The 16,801-nt window shown below is 50.3% G+C and overlaps 1 protein-coding gene across 7 annotated transcripts in view; it reads right to left on the reverse strand.

The window, feature by feature from the left end:
- The window catches only part of corn (microtubule-binding protein cornetto), a 313,717-nt gene that overhangs the window by 140,035 nt on the left and 156,881 nt on the right, over positions 1-16,801 (reverse strand). For 5 of the 7 annotated variants that reach the window (XM_071664548.1, XM_071664550.1, XM_071664556.1 and 2 more), the window contains exon 2: positions 7,996-8,043. The exons of the other annotated variants lie outside the window; for them this stretch is intronic. The gene's annotated coding sequence lies outside the window, so the exon portion shown is untranslated. The remainder of the gene's footprint in view (positions 1-7,995; positions 8,044-16,801) is intronic. 7 annotated transcript variants of the gene reach the window in all.

Below are 16,801 nucleotides of genomic sequence, written 5' to 3' on the forward strand. Positions count from 1 at the left end.
AGCATACCTAACATAAATGCTCCATGCAACCCTCAGCATACCTAACATAAATGCTCCTTGCAACCCTCAGCATACCTAACATAAATGCTCCTTGCAACCCTCAGCATACCTAACATAAATGCTCCATGCAACCCTCAGCATACCTAATATAAATGCTCCTTGCAACCCTCAGCATACCTAACATAAATGCTCCTTGCAACCCTCAGCATACCTAATATAAATGCTCCATGCAACCCTCAGCATACCTAACATAAATGCTCCTTGCAACCCTCAGCATACCTAACATAAATGCTCCTTGCAACCCTCAGCATACCTAATATAAATGCTCCATGCAACCCTCAGCATACCTATCATAAATGCTCCTTGCAACCCTCAGCATACCTAACATAAATGCTGCTTGCAACCCTCAGCATACCTAATATAAATGCTCCATGCAACCCTCAGCATACCTAACATAAATGCTCCTTGCAACCCTCAGCATACCTAATATAAATGCTCCTTGCAACCCTCAGCATACCTAATATAAATGCTCCATGCAACCCTCAGCATACCTAACATAAATGCTCCTTGCAACCCTCAGCATACCTAACATAAATGCTCCTTGCAACCCTCAGCATACCTAACATAAATGCTCCTTGAAACCCTCAGCATACCTAACATAAATGCTCCTTGCAACCCTCAGCATACCTAACATAAATGCTCCATGCAACCCTCAGCATACCTAACATAAATGCTCCATGCAAACCCTCAGCATACCTAACATAAATGCTCCTTGCAACCCTCAGCATACCTAACATAAATGCTCCATGCAACCCTCAGCATACCTAATATAAATGCTCCATGCAACCCTCAGCATACCTAATATAAATGCTCCATGCAACCCTCAGCATACCTAACATAAATGCTCCTTGCAACCCTCAGCATACCTAACATAAATGCTCCTTGCAACCCTCAGCATACCTAACATAAATGCTCCTTGCAACCCTCAGCATACCTAATATAAATGCTCCATGCAACCCTCAGCATACCTAACATAAATGCTCCTTGCAACCCTCAGCATACCTAACATAAATGCTCCTTGCAACCCTCAGCATATCTAACATAAATGCTCCTTGCAACCCTCAGCATATCGAACATAAATGCTCCTTGCAACCCTCAGCATATCTAACATAAATGCTCCTTGCAACCCTCAGCATATCGAACATAAATGCTCCTTGCAACCCTCAGCATATCTAACATAAATGCTCCTTGCAGCCCTCAGCATTTCTTACATAAATGCTCCTACGCAGCCCTCAGCATCTGCACAGCCTTCAGCATTTGGTACATAAATGCTCCTGCACAGCCCTCAACATTTCTAACATAACACGACCAGACGAACACCACCAAGATTATGAAATCCAGTCATGCCAGATGGGGAGGTAATGATCCTCGAAGCTGTCATGAAGCGAAGGCGCTTCCAACCGCTCTTAGCGGGAAGGATGAACTCGTGCGTTACTCTCAGCCTTTCCAGCCAGCACCTCCCACTCGAGGTGCAAATGAGTGGACAGAACAAATATCAACAACCATCAGGATGACTCCAGCTTTCCCCCCCTGGCTCGCTACTTTCCCGTCCAGCCTCACCCCCACGAAGGTAACCCATCCTGCGCTCCGTTTATCATCTGACAACCACCACGGAGAAGATAACATGAACACAGGAGAGATGTCTCGTCTCACACAGGAGATTACCGGAGTTAATAAAGAAGAGAGACATAATGAAGACACGACCAGGCAGGTTGATAATGCTAGACATCCTCTCTTCATGACCCTCCAGTTTAGAAGTTCATCATTTTTTTGTTCCCCAGTAATATTCCATTTCCTTACTTATTACTTTTTCTAGTGTTTATCCAGACCACCTGGCGATCCGACTGGCCAGCCCACAACTCGGCCACACGTGTTCCCACGGACGAGCCATGACCACCCCTCCTCCTCCCACAGCAATGGGTCACCTTCAACAACACCCACCACATCCCCCTTTACCCCACACCACCTCCTCCTCTCCCCCTCCTTTGATATAACCAGCGTGACCTCCCAAACTACCTCCCTCCACCCTCAACCGCCAACCTTTTGCATAGTCCGACCGGGAACAGGAGGAGGAGGAGGCGTCGCTTCGACAGGGCAGAGGAGGAGGATGAGGAGGCGTCGCTTCGACAGGGCAGAGGAGGAGGAGGCGTCGCTCCGACAGGGCAGAGGAGGAGGATGAGGAGGAGGAGGAGGCGTCGCTCCGACAGGGCAGAGGAGGAGGAAGAGGCGTCGCTCCGACAGGACAGAGGAGGAGGATGAGGAGGAGGAGGCGTCGCTCCGCCAGGACAGAGGAGGAGAAGGAGGAGGGGGCGTCGCTCCGACAGGACAAAGGAGGAGGAGGAGGCGTCGCTCCGACAGGACAGAGGAGGAGGAGGGGGCGTCGCATCGTCACCCAGTAGCAGGGGGGGGGGAGTTGTTGTCCAGGATACGTCATCCATCGTCCCAGCGGACGCTCGTCCTCCGGGGTTACCCAAGCAGGACAACCGTCACCCCCTTCCCCCGTTCCCCACCAAAGACGTCACTCAACACCTGTGGCTTCCACCTCGAACTAACGCCCCCCCCCCCCCCCACCCACATACACACGTGCGGCTGGATAAATACTTTAATGATAGTAATTACCATCGAGTACTTTAATGATGCTAATTAACCTCTGAATAAGCCAGCTAAAAAAAACCCATAATGTCTTAATTTCATTGTATTTTTTTCATTACTTTCCAGCTCAGCCGCGTATCCGATGCGTTTACGCAAAAATCAGAGAGCCTTGGGCGTTACTCCTTCCCCACAAACTTCCCACAGCAGTATACCCTCCCACTGTGTACGGCACAGGAGGAGTCTTCTGCTTTGCCCATCCCGTCTCCTTCCGCCCATATGCCCGTCTCCTTCCGTCCATATTTAAGTCACTGGTGCTCTCCTTCAGCGCGCGCGCGCTCACACACACACACACACACACACAGACACACACACACACACACACACACACACACACACACACACACAAGACAATGCGTGGAGGTCAGGAACTTGCTGTGAGACAGGAAAAGCAAATTACATTTTGCGGCAATGCAAGTGTGAGCACAACATGGTGGTGGTGGCATCTGGCAACACGACGGTGACCACAAGGTAACCAATGGTTCCGTCTCCTTCGTGAGAGAGAGAGAGAGAGAGAGAGAGAGAGAGAGAGAGAGAGAGAGAGAGAGAGAGAGAGAGAGAGAGAGGTGATGGGGTTGGTGGTAGGCAAGGCAATGGTAGAGCTCGAGGCAATGGTGATACGACAGTGGTGGGCGATGGTGTGGTAGTGATGGTGGTAGATAGTGGTGATGGTGGTAGACAGTGGTGATGGTGGTAGACAGTGGTGATGGTGGTAGACATAGGTGATGGTGATAAACACTGATGGTGGAAGTCACTGATAGTGATGGTGGTAGACAGTGGTGATGGAGGAATACAGTGTTGATGGTGGTAGAAACTGATGGTGACGGTGGTAGACACTGATGGTGACGGTGGTAGACATTGATGGTGATAGTGGTAGACAGTGATGGTGGTAGACACTGATGGTGACGGTGGTAGATACTGATGGTGACGGTGGTAGATACTGATGGTGATGGTGGTAGACAGTGTTGGTGGTGGAGAGGATGAGCGTCGGTCGCGGGACTCACCTCGTAGGAACCTACAACTTCCGGCCTCCCACACACACACACACACACACACACACCAGCAGGTGCGGCCAGGATGGTGGCGGTGTGGCGCCGCCGCCGCTGGTAGCCCCGCCACCCTCCACCGCCCCAGCTCTCCACACACGTCCACAGTACACCCACAACTCACTCACACCCACAGGAGACCAGGCAACAAACGGTGGAAGAGGTGAGGAAAAGATGCACAGGAATATTCGAATGGTATATGGCTGGTGGGAGAGAAGGACACGAGGAGGACATGGGTAATGCAGACAGAACGCGTGAATCTGAAGTTGTATGACATTAAAATTAGAAATAGGTAATCACGCGAGGGTAAACACACACACACACACACACACACACACACACATATGGAAGAGAGCTCAAGTGATAGGGGGTGAACCTGATTTACAATTTCTGTTGCTTTTTTTAAAACCACACAGACGACGTAGAGAGGAAATACAGTTCCCCAGAATGCTACAGGGATACAGCAACCCGACACAGCAACGTAAACACAAAGATACGTAATGAAGGAAGGAAAGAAAGTGCTTTCGTAAGATAATCAGTGAATGAATCGAATAAAGCGAATGAAACACCTGGCATTGGCTTGTGTGTGTGTGTGTGTGTGTGTGTGTGTGTTGTATGGGGCCACAAACCCCTAAGGCCAAGGCTAAGGTCACTCCCACGTTGACCTTGCCGTCCATACGCACGGCACGCCGGCCTGCGCCTTCCCCCGCCGGCCAGCAGAACACTCGCTGCTCCTCCAGGAGGGCCAGCCCCACTCACGCCTTGTGGTAACTCTCCGTCAGTGACGGGTGGTCAGGTCGAAGGTCACCTTCGGGACGACGATCCTGTTCTTCCTACACTCTCGATACCACTGGCCTCTAAGCTAGGCCCTTACAGGTCACGTCAGGGGCCATCTCCAGAGCGAAGGTCTTATTTTCATTACACTCGATATGAATGACCTTTGACCCTTTGACCGCAGCTCTCAGACCCACATAGCCCCCACATTCTGGCTGGTCTGGTACACTTTGCAGGGACTTGTCCAATGCACTCCTGAACTTCTCTTTCGTGCATCCCAGGCTGTATCTGATTGTAGATGGCAAGGAGTCGAAGAGACTTGGGCCCCGCATGTTTAAGGTGTCCTCTCTCTCTCTCTCTCTCTCTCTCTCTCTCTCTCTCTCTCTCTCTCTCTCTCTCTCTCTCTCTCTCTCTCTCTCTCTGCATATCAAACCTCTGGATTTCTGAGGTGGTAATTTATATAGTCTTCCATGCCAGTCGTGCCTGTCGGATGTTGCTTCCTAATTCAAGATTGGAATCATTCCAGGTATGGATGAAGATGTACCTCTCCAGTCTACGCTCCTGAGCTTTCAGCCGTTCCCAGTACGTAAGTTCCTTTACCACATTAATATGAGCTGTGAAAGATCTCTTGGACACTTTCTGAATCAACAATTTCGCCCGCCTTGTAGGGGTGATGTTAGAACGAAGCGACATTCAGTTCGTGAAAGAATTTGTGCCTTAAGTAATATCATCAATGACTTTCCTTCCCTCACCTTGAAGGTCCGCAGGATCCAGCCCGCCGTCCTTCTGTATCGAGTCAACCGTTGCTTTGCTGTGTTCGCTGAAGGTTAGGTCGGACGTTCAGACATGATTACTCAAGAGGTCTTTCACGTTATTCAGCTGGTTCATGGTGGAGTCTGCGTCTGTCCGGTATTCTGCGTTGCTTTTGGCTTCTTCCTTTTCCCCCACACGGGCGGAGCTGAAACTTAGCTCGGGTTTGCTTAGCGAAAGACTTACGGAGTTAACGTCTCTCTGTGTAGCCTTTCGGGCAATCTTCTACTTTATGTGACTTGCATACGTGTTCTCATATAATCTGCATAGGATGATACGATACCGTGGCTCGTGTTTGAGTCAACGTCAGATATAAGAATGAGGAACATGAGGGGTACACACACACACACACACACACACACCTACTAACAGACCCTCACCACACACCCATCCCGTACCTGACGCAAACAACACCAAACTGTCTAAAATCCTTCGCCTCTTACGTTCTACCATAAATAAATATATAAATAAATAAATAAATAAATATATAAATTAGATAAATAACATTAATAAATAAGGGTGATCACTGCGACCAGTGTCCAGGCCAGGTCGGGGGTGGGTGAGTGGAGGGAGGAGGGTGCTGGAAACTCTAATGATGACATCGACCCAGGTCAACCTTGACCTTCCTGGGAAAATTACAGCCAGAGCGGAATGGCGAAGCAGCGGCGGCAGCGCCGGTCGGTGGCGGTGGTGGCGACCGGCGGCGGCGGCGGGACACGGTCTGGGGCGCACGGGAGAGAGAGAGAGAGAGAGAGAGAGAGAGAGAGAGAGAGAGAGAGAGAGAGAGAGAGAGAGAGAGAGAGAGAGAGAGAGACTAACATGGTAGAGTTTCCCTCCCTCTCTTACAGGGACTGGTCTTTGACATCCAGCCACTAACTTCACCAAAGTGTCCCTACCTGCTTCCCGTAGCTATACCCATGTCCCCCGGTGCTCTACCACACATACCTTGCCCTACTCAGTGCTCCACCAATTGAACATTGCCCTTCACAATGCTCCACCAAAGCTGTGGGACGTAGCCCCCACACCTGAGGCTCCACCACTAGCTTGTGGTCAGCGAAGATGACCCAAACGCCTCCCATGACCTCACGAAATTGGAGGTCTTCTACCCCCCACACCTGGATTTGGGCCCTCACCTTTCCTTACGATGGTTTGTGAGGTCTTCTACCCCCTACAACTGGGTTTGGGAACTCACCTTACCTTACGTATACCTCATAATGGTTTGGGAGATCTTCTACCCACCACAGCTGGGTCTGGGACCAGGGTGTCGCGTTGCCCCTCCGCTCACCATGCTCTGGGCAGTCCTCAACCCCGCAGTCCCACGTAAACCATAACATCCCGACTCCTCACCATCACGAGTATGCAAGAATAGGCGTCACTATACAATTAACCTGATATAAATTGAACACGAGAGTTAGCGTAAACCTCGCTGTATTCACTGCTAATCTACCGTGGAACATACGAGCCTTTGAGCGCGACGCTGCGATCTTTTGAGAGTGACGGCACGTCAACCACAGCACGACGACGGCACGACCTGAACTTGGCGACAGCCTGAGCACGACGGTACGACACTGAGCACGACGGTACGATCTTGGTGCACGCCGGTAATCCCTTGGGTATGACGGTACAACCCTTGAGGACGACGGTACGATCCCTGAGCATGGCGGTACGATGACCCTAAGGCCTAGCCTTTGACCTGACTCTCAGGGATTACGCTCAAGGGCTGTGCCGTCCAGCTCAAGGGGTCACGCCCACACACCAGAGTGCCCCATCTCCAGACTCACAACGCGAGCCTCCAACTTCCTCCCAAATGAACTTTAAAATGACCCCAGTGTCCACAAGGACCTCCAAGACTACCAATATCACCACCTCAAACCCTCAAAACCTTGAGTGTTAACCGATGAAGGACGCCAGGACCCACATATTAACATTTAAAGGACATAAGACCCCCTCCTTCCGCACACCGTAGTAACATTTAAAGGACATAAGACCCCCCTCCCGCACACCGTAGTAACATTTAAAGAACATAAGACCCCCTCCCCCTCCCGCACACCGTATTAACTTTTAAAGGACGTCAGGACATCCTAATCAACATTTAAGGGACGCCAGCACGCCAATATTAACATTTAAGGGACGCCAGATTAACATCTGTAAGACAGAGAGCCTTCATATTGTGGAACTCCAGTCTGTCATGTTAACATTTAAAGGACTTTACGATTATCATGTTTACCCTAAAGGGAATCCAACCCTTCCATTTAACCATCAATGGCCTTACGGATCCTTAAATTAACCTTCAGAGGGACTTCACCCCTCTAAATCAGCATTTAAAGGATTCAACCCCTTTCCCTTTACTATTCTAAAGATTTCAACCATCCTACCTTTTAAGGGACTCTACCCCTTAAACCTACAGACCCTCATCCTTTAGAAACCTTAAACTAACAAAAGAGTAAGATGTTTACCCTTTGAAAAAGAACTCTTCGTGGCCTCCACCTTTTTAGGCAGACCCGCTGAGACATCGAACTGGTCAACGACCATGCCCTACGAACTAGCCAGCGAGGGGGGCTCCAGACACACTCTGAGCTGACCAACGGAGGGCAGCTCCCACGCATTCACATACCCCCCCGGCCAACCCAGGTACACCACACACAACTCCACTCACCTGTGACTGACTTCGATCACCGAGGGGAACCTCGCCCAGCGTCGCTTCCTGCAGCAGGGAAGGAGAGAGGAGGAGAGCATTAGAACGTGACACTCGCTGTAACATGAGGGTCAATCCTACTGTTATAACAAATACTAACACTCGCTGTAACGTTCAGCTGTCGTAACAAACATGTTTATTTCCATGTGTGGAGTCTCGTGTGTAGAGGAGGAGTGAACGCGATAAGATGCATGACCTGGTCTGTGTGTGTGTGTGTGTGTGTGTGTGTGTGTGTGTGTGTGTGGTTGGGGGGGGGGGGGTTGAAGACCCCATAACCCCAAGGTGTCAGTGGTATTCTTCTAAGTAAAAAAAAAAATAATTCAGTTATCAGTTTATCTGATCGTAGATAAAAATCACCATTTTTTTTTTCCTTATCTCACGAGCATAAATGATTGTTTCTTTTACCGCGTACAGTTACAGATATGACCCGTCGCTTCCATGAGAGAGAGAGAGAGAGAGAAAGAGAGAGAGAGAGAGAGAGAGAGAGAGAGAGAGAGAGAGAGAGAGAGAGAGAGAGAGAGAGAGAGACTTGATCCGCCACTTCTTCCCTCTTTCGAGAAGGGTCATTCTCCTCCTTCGGAGCCCAGCGACTACCGAGGCGTACCACCCCTTATTACCACAACCCACAAACGTCTCTCGCCCGTCACGAACCATCACCTTCCCCGTCTCCCCTTTGGTACCGCCGCAAGGGTATACCGCACAGTGCGTAATACAGGCAGGCAAGCAAGGAGGAGCAACGGTACGACACACTACCTTCACAGCTACCATCCACAGCAAGAACAAAACACTGGCAGCGCCTCCCCTGTGGCCACAGCACATCACCATCCACAGCTCAGGGAAGAATTGGATCTGGACACAGGCACAATGAGCCAGCCCAACCGGGCTACCCACCAAGCAGGCGAAAACCACGACGCCTCCTCACATTAACCAGGCACACTGACTGAGTCGTCCCTCGTATACTGACTGAACCGTTTCTTGACTGAGTCGTCCCTCGTATACTGACTGAATTGTCCCTCCATCAAAGTCGACAACACCTGCTGGAAACCCCTCAAAACTCTGTCTGCAAACCTACATACATCACCTGTCTGATCTGGAAAACCACCTTAAATCCCACTCGATAAACAGCCACGAAACCTGGTAAAAACCTGAAAACCCACAAAACCCTGCCCGGCGAAGATAACCCACAAAATCTACCTGAAGAAAACCCACAAAAAAAACACCCTGCCTGATGAAGAAAACTCACAAAAACCATCTGAAGAAAACCCACACAAAAAAAAGACCTGCCCCAGCATTCACCCTCTTCTGTCTGGGAGGGGAAAAAATTCCTTTCGGATACCGGAGGAAACTGGTTATGTTGACAGGAACATTCCCCAGGGTCAGTGAGGGAGGGAGGTAGCCTCTCCCGCGCTCCCTCACTCCCTCACTCCACAAGAGCCACCAGCAGCAGCTCTGGATCACAACATCTCTTGAGAGTAATGTGCTGGCGTCTCTTGCCTTAGCGCAACCCCAGGATCCCTCCCCACTGTTTATATGAGGTTTCCCTCAGCTTCCGAGGCTGCTGCACTCCATGCAGGAGCAGGGAAAGGATGAATTCCTTCAGGAACAGAGGATCCACGAGGGGCCCGGTCACTAGATCGGCCACCCTGCCTTTTGATCCTCTGTGGACAGTGTTTACAGCCCTGGCCTAAAGGCGGCTTCTCGCTCGCTCGTTCACCCTCGACCACTGGACGCCGGAGGGCGGACTCGTACCCCTCTACACATCGAGCAATACCAGTCCTCAGTGTCGTCCACCTGTCGACCTGCCCCGCCAGTACCCACCAAACACACGCCCCACCAGTACCCCAACACACGCTCCACCAGCAGCTAACATTACCTTAACACCAGTATCCCCTAACCCTTACTCCATCAGTACCACCAACACATGCTCCAACAGTAGCAACAACACGACCCTACCCTCTTTCCCCTGACCCCCCACCCATCCTCTCTCTCTCTCTCTCTCTCTCTCTCTCTCTCTCTCTCTCTCTCTCTCTCTCTCTCTCTCTCTCCCCACCATTGAAAAACACGTCGAATCTCGGACTGTTTGCCTGTGCGTGAAGACGCAGGGACGGAGAGGCGTGTTTACACGCACGCAGGCCAGGCAGAGAGAGAGAGAGAGAGAGAGAGAGAGAGAGAGAGAGAGAGAGAGAGAGAGAGAGAGAGAGAGTCTTAGATATCGCCCCCTGTACAGCCTCTATAAATAACCCAACAATAAAAGCTCGAACTCCCCTTCCTCCCCCTTCTTTTCCTACCCTCTCCCATACATCCTTCCCCCCTCCCCCATCCCCTCTTTCTCCTCGCCCATCCGACACGTCCATGGAGGAGGGGTGGATAGGGGGCCAGGGGGAACGAGAAGAGCAGGGTAGAGTACCTAGGGAGGAGGAGGAGGAGGAGGAGGAGGAGGAGGAGGAGGAGGAGGAGGAGGAGGAGGGGAGGAGGAGGAGGAGGAGGAGGAGGAGGAACCTGCATTGTAATAGGGTCAGGTGATGTGTCGGAGCATCGCAGGTCCAGAGGCGAGGCGCCTGGCGTACACACACACACACACACACTCACACACACACACACTCACACACACACACACGCACACACACACACACACACACACACACACACTACAAGCGGGATTAATTAACCCCGCCACCAGGTAAGTGTGGCCGCGTCCCGTGAATATATATATATCATTTTCCCCTCTCCTTCAATCCTCGGGAACAAGTCTCGTTTTCTTTTTCAAAATCCACAGACGTCAGCGCACGGGGTCGTGGGGCGGAGGGTCCTCCCTTCTAATGAGATCTGTAACGGACGCCCAACATAGCAACTACGCACACACACAAACACATATCTGTAAAGGCACGTAGGTAAGGACATGTAAGGACAAGTAGGTAAGGACGCACATATCTCTGCTACCCAGAGCTGCGCGGTGACCGGTATAAACAGGTAAACGGATTCTCTCTCTCTCTCTCTCTCTCTCCGCTTGACAGACTCGCCCATCTCACCCCATCGTTTTTCCAAATTGAACTGGGGTGAGGTATGTCAGGTTAGGGTGCTATGCTATGCTATGTTAGGGTATTATGCTATGCTATGCTATGTTAGGCTACTACGCTATGCAAGGTCATGTTACCTTAGGTTATCTTAGGCTATGCTATGCTATCCTACGCTTCGCTATGGGAGGTTAGGTTAGGATGAGCACTAGGGCTGGCTGTGGGCTGATGGCTGCGCCTAGGATTCGAACTCCCCCACCCCCCCTTTGCGGGAGTGACTCCAGGCGGGCCCGCCCTGACTCCCAGGGTCAGCGCGCGTCACCACAATAGCCTTTCCATGGTCACCATCACGAGGGAGGGCCCTTACGGTGGCCAGGATGGACTACATCTTACGGTGGCCAGGATGGACTACATCTTACGGTGGCCAGGATGGACTACATCTTACGGTGGCCAGGATGGACTACATCTTAAGAGGTAAACAATCCTGGGTACGAGGCGGGGGGAGGGGGAGGCTGAGGCCTGGACAAACAAGGGATGGGTAGGGGGAGGGGGGGGGAGGGAAGGGGGGAGAGGAACAGAAATGGGGACGGGGGGTGTGGGGCGAGAGAGGGTAAGTCGGAGCCGTAAAAATGAGGGGAGGGGAGGGGAGGTGAGGGGAGGGGAGGGGAGGGGGAAGACGGCCTGGACAAACAGGGGAACAGGATGAGGGGGGCAGGGGGGCAGAGGAGGGGAGAGGGGAGGGGATGGGTGGAAGCAAAGGGAGAGGGGAAGGTCTTGGCTAACAAGGGAAGGGGAAGGGGGGGGGGAGAGCAGGAGAGGGGAAGACCTGGATAAACAGGGAAAGGAAGGGGGGGGGGGGAAGGAGAGGGGGAGGCATGGACAAACATAAGAGGGCAGAGCAAAGGGGACAGGGTGGCCTGGAGAAACAGAGGGAAGCTGGAAACACATAAACCAGGTCAGGTCAGGTGGTGACCTGGAGCAAGACACATAAACCAGGTCAGGTCAGGTGGTGACGCGGAACAAGACACATAGACCATTAGGCCAGGCGGGGGCCGGTGACCTAGGCCAAGCCTGTCAGGGCGGCCAAGGTCAAGCGGTGAAGCCATATGGGTCGGGGTCGGGTTGGGTCGGGTCGGGTCACGCCGGGATCGGGTGGTCGATAGTGTCAACACCTCACCGTGGTAGCCTCACTTCTCCGCGCAACTCAGGAATAAATAATATATTTCCAACAAAAATTTGACCTGATCTGTGGCATGTGGAAGCTGCCATTCGAAAGGGTAAAATAACATGCCTAACTGAAATAGAAAAGATATATATATATATATATATATATATATATATATATATATATATATATATATATATATATATATATATATATATATATATTATTTTGCTTTGTCGCTGTCTCCCGCGTTTGCGAGGTAGCGCAAGGAAACAGACGAAAGAAATGGCCCAATCCACCCCCATACACATGTATACACGTCCACACACGCAAATATACATACCTATACATCTCAATGTACACGTATATATACACACACAGACACAAACATATATACCAATGCACACAATTCACCCTGTCTGCCTTTATTCATTCCCATCGCTACCACACTACTGGTAACGGTTCGAATCCTCCTTTCACGAGGAAATTATATGTGACACACACACACACACACACACACACACACACACACACATACACACATACAAACAAACACACACACAACAAACGCCCGGATGATGGAGTTCCAGCAATCGTTCGTGAGTTCAACTCGTTCCAGCCGTTCCTTGTGTTCCGCCTCGACAACACCCCACACATGATTCTGGACCGGACGTGGAGGCCATCACTCACTGCAGCTCCCCCCCCCCCCCCCAGCAGCAGCAGCAGCAGCGTCCATACAAAGGCATAAAAAGACATTAATTACGCAGCAGTGATGCCCAAGACTCACAGCTGGACGACAACACAGGATCGTTACACCTAACAAAGAGATGCTGTCAAAACGGGTCAATAAGTGAGGCAACATTAAAGGACAACAGTTTCAGGGAGCCCATAACAGTGTTGGGTATTCGACTCCTACGCTCAATAGGACCTTCCGCTGCTGGAAAGAGGCGACGAGAGGAAATGTGATACGAAGAGTTCCAGCACTGCGTCCAGTCTCCGTCCTACGACGGTTCATCTTCCAGTAACATCCAGCGAACACTGGATAGCAAGCAGACCCCCTTCCACTAGCTAGCTAGGACGGCAGACCACCTTCCAGAACCTGCTAGGACGGCAGACCATCTTCCAGTAGCTAGCTAGGTCGGCAGACCACCTTCCAGAAGCTGCTAGGACGGCAGACCACCTTCCAGAAGCTGCTAGGACGGCAGACCACCTTCTAGAAGCTCCTAAGACGGCAGACCACCTTCCAGTAGCTAGCTAGGTCGGCAGACCACCTTCCAGTAGCTAGCTAGGACGGCAGACCACCTCCCAGTAGCAAGCTAGAACGACAGACTCCCTTCTAGAAGCTACTAGGACGGCAGACTCCCTTCCAGAAGCTGCTAAGACGGCAGACCACAATACTTTTTTTTTCCACACTATGATCGAGATCCTTCCATTCCAGATCAAACTTGGCGTTTGAGTTGTTGATCCTACGAAGAAAAGACATCGACATATCTTCTTTTTTTTCCTCAAGTATGACCTTCGGAGGGACAGTGCACACAGACGATCATTCCAGAGAACGCAAAATGGATTTCATTGGCTGCAACAGTTCAACGCCCTCCTTCACCCCTCCCCAACCTGAGACACTCCCCAAACCCCGTCCTGAAATAAATACAAAACTGTCTGCAACTTTAGCGGGGTCCATCTGCTCCGAACTGGAAGGTGTGTTGCATGGAGAACTGGAAAGGGGTTCCATGCAACACTTGGCGTTGCAAGCAGCGCAACTGAACCACTGGAAGGGAATTAAGAATGGAAAAAAAACAGTCAGGAAAATATTAAAAAATATTTGTATCTCTCTCCATGGCCGAAGATTAAAATCTTCTGGAAAATATTGAAAATATCCGTATCGCTTTCTCTGGCTGAAGGTTAGAATCTTCTGGAAGTTATGGGTCAAGCTTAACGATGCCAGGTTAAAACCCCTTAACTACAACAGGGGCATAACTCGCCTCCCCTAAAGAATATATACCTAGAGTTATGGCTCTTGTGCCGTTATTCCTTAAGGGGAAACAACGGCATGAAATCTCACGACCAACGGTAACACGACGGTGGTGGCCAACGGTAACACGATGGACACACACACACACACACACACACACACACACACCAAGCGTCCGCCATGCTGGCCACACACAGCACAACAACGTCTTTTTCATTTTCTTTTTATGTTTCATCCCGAAAAAAACAATAAAACATAAGACATAACGGGTAGTTCAACAAACATAATAACGGGCAATCCAGACAAGGCGAAACTGGCAATCAAGCAGAAATAACAGGCGATCAATATAAAAAAAAATAAATATACGATGTAGAAAAAGTGACACGTTTTCTTTTGATAGAGAGGGCGAGCTGGGGGGAGGGAGGTTCGCCTCCTCCCACCCCCTTCCTCCCACCTTACCGCTGGGACTCCTGGGGAATGTGGAGGTCGACGCCTGCTGGTGTGAGGGGAAAGAGGATGAACCAACGTTGAGACCAGCGAAATATGGTGGTCTTAGCGGCCGGAGAAACCTTAGATGTGGTGCACCCCACCCACGTCATCCATCCCCCCCCTCCCTCCCCCTCCACGACCAACCAACCCACTAGGGGTGGCCCTGAGCTGTGCGTGTACGTGTGTGTGTGTGTGTGTGTGTGTGTGTGTGTGTGTGTGTAGGGTGAACACCCACATCCCCCCAGGCTGGACTGTATGTAGTACACACCACAGAGAAGCCTTGGGAGGCCCTTAGTGAGGGAGTGATGATGACCTTAATGATTATATACTTTCGTACTGCTATGTTGAAGCAGTATATATATATATATATATATATATATATATATATATATATATATATATATATATATATATATATATATATATATATATATTCCCATGAGTCCACGTGGAAATAATACACGATAAGTTCCCAAGTGCACTTTCGTGTAATAATCACATCATCAGGGAAGATACAAGAAAGAAACATATCAGTCAAGTGATATACAACGAAATATGTGTGTGTGTGTGTGTGTGTGTGTGTGTGTGTGTGTGTGTGTGTGTGTGTGTGTGTGTGTGTGTGCGTGCGTGTGTGTGTGTACCAAATCAGAACATACTGGCCGTGATACAGCGGACAAGCTGCACATGCAATGAATCTGCAACAGAACAGAAAATAAGGACAATCGCTCTAATAATGACCATCAAAGGTTAATTATAGCGGATCATTACGGTCAGCAAATTACAAAAAAAAAAAAGAGAACAAAGACAAAGAGAACAATGCACTTCTTTCAACCGATACAACAACAAAACAAAACAAAAAAGTACAACTAATTCATTAACGGTGGAGGGAGAACAGTGGAGGAATGATTTAGTCGTGAACCTCAAATAGAATGAACAGGAACCCCCACTGCATTTTTAGGTTGAACACATCAGTGAACAAGCCAGCCAAGAAACCACCCAGCCACCAGACCCACCACACACTGCTGAACAACGACCACAACGAACCAAGCCACGCAACCACAACCCAACCCCATCAACCCAACTACAACCTACTGCAAAACAAAGCCACCACAAGCAACCGCCATGGGGCCACTGCTGAACCAGCCACCACTGCTGAGCAAGCAAGCACCACGGGGCCACTGCTGAACCAGCCACCACTGCTGAACAAGCAAGCACCACGAGGTCATTGCTGAACCAGCCACCACTGCTGAGCAAGCAAGCACCACGGGGCCACTGATGAACCAGCCACCACTGCTGAACAAGCAAGCACCACGAGGCCACTGCTGAACCAGCCACCACTGCTGAACAAGCACACACCACGGGGCCACTGCTGAACCAGCCACCACAAGCAACGCCAATCAAACACCAGAGGGAGGGGTGGTGGGGATGGGGGGGTTCACTACTGAACCAGCCACCACAGGCACAACCAAACACCAGTAGGGGGGGAGGGTTACTGCCCAGCAAGCCACCACAAGCCCACCAAACGACCCAACCCTAACAGAAGGACTGCTCACACCATCCGACCCAACTCCACAACGCGCCGTCTTTCCAGTCTCGTGCGTTCCAGCAATAACACCCTTGCTTTCCAGGAATTCCAGAAAGACGAATCACTTTTACATTTAGCTTTTCATTTTCCATTACAGCTCTTATCAGTTACCTCAAGGTGGTGCTGGATCTGTGGTCAAGAAAGACAATCTCCGCTGAAGGGAATCCAATACCAAATCAATTCTGGAAACGTCTGGAACGTCACTTCCAGAAGAAAAAAAAAAAAGAAATATCTCATGGTCAGCTTTCGCAAGTGAAAGCAATACATAAACCTTGAACATCGTTCTTTATGCCAAGTCTCTCAAACGTCATTCAAAGAATGCATCACCTACTGACTGACTTTTCCTTTATCAACGCTGATCGATATACACAAACAAATATTCACTTTGTCAACCTTTGACCTCTCAAGGATCAAAAATGGTCGCCAGAAGAAATCTGCAACCGGCATTTCATGTGGTATGCGGTATGGCATCTTATGCTGGGGACGTGGAGACGCGAACCTGTGTCGAATGTGAACACAGACTCCAGCACGACCACGTAAAC

This window comes from Panulirus ornatus, chromosome 9, assembly GCF_036320965.1.
Source record: "Panulirus ornatus isolate Po-2019 chromosome 9, ASM3632096v1, whole genome shotgun sequence".
In the NCBI taxonomy this organism is placed as follows: domain Eukaryota; kingdom Metazoa; phylum Arthropoda; class Malacostraca; order Decapoda; family Palinuridae; genus Panulirus; species Panulirus ornatus.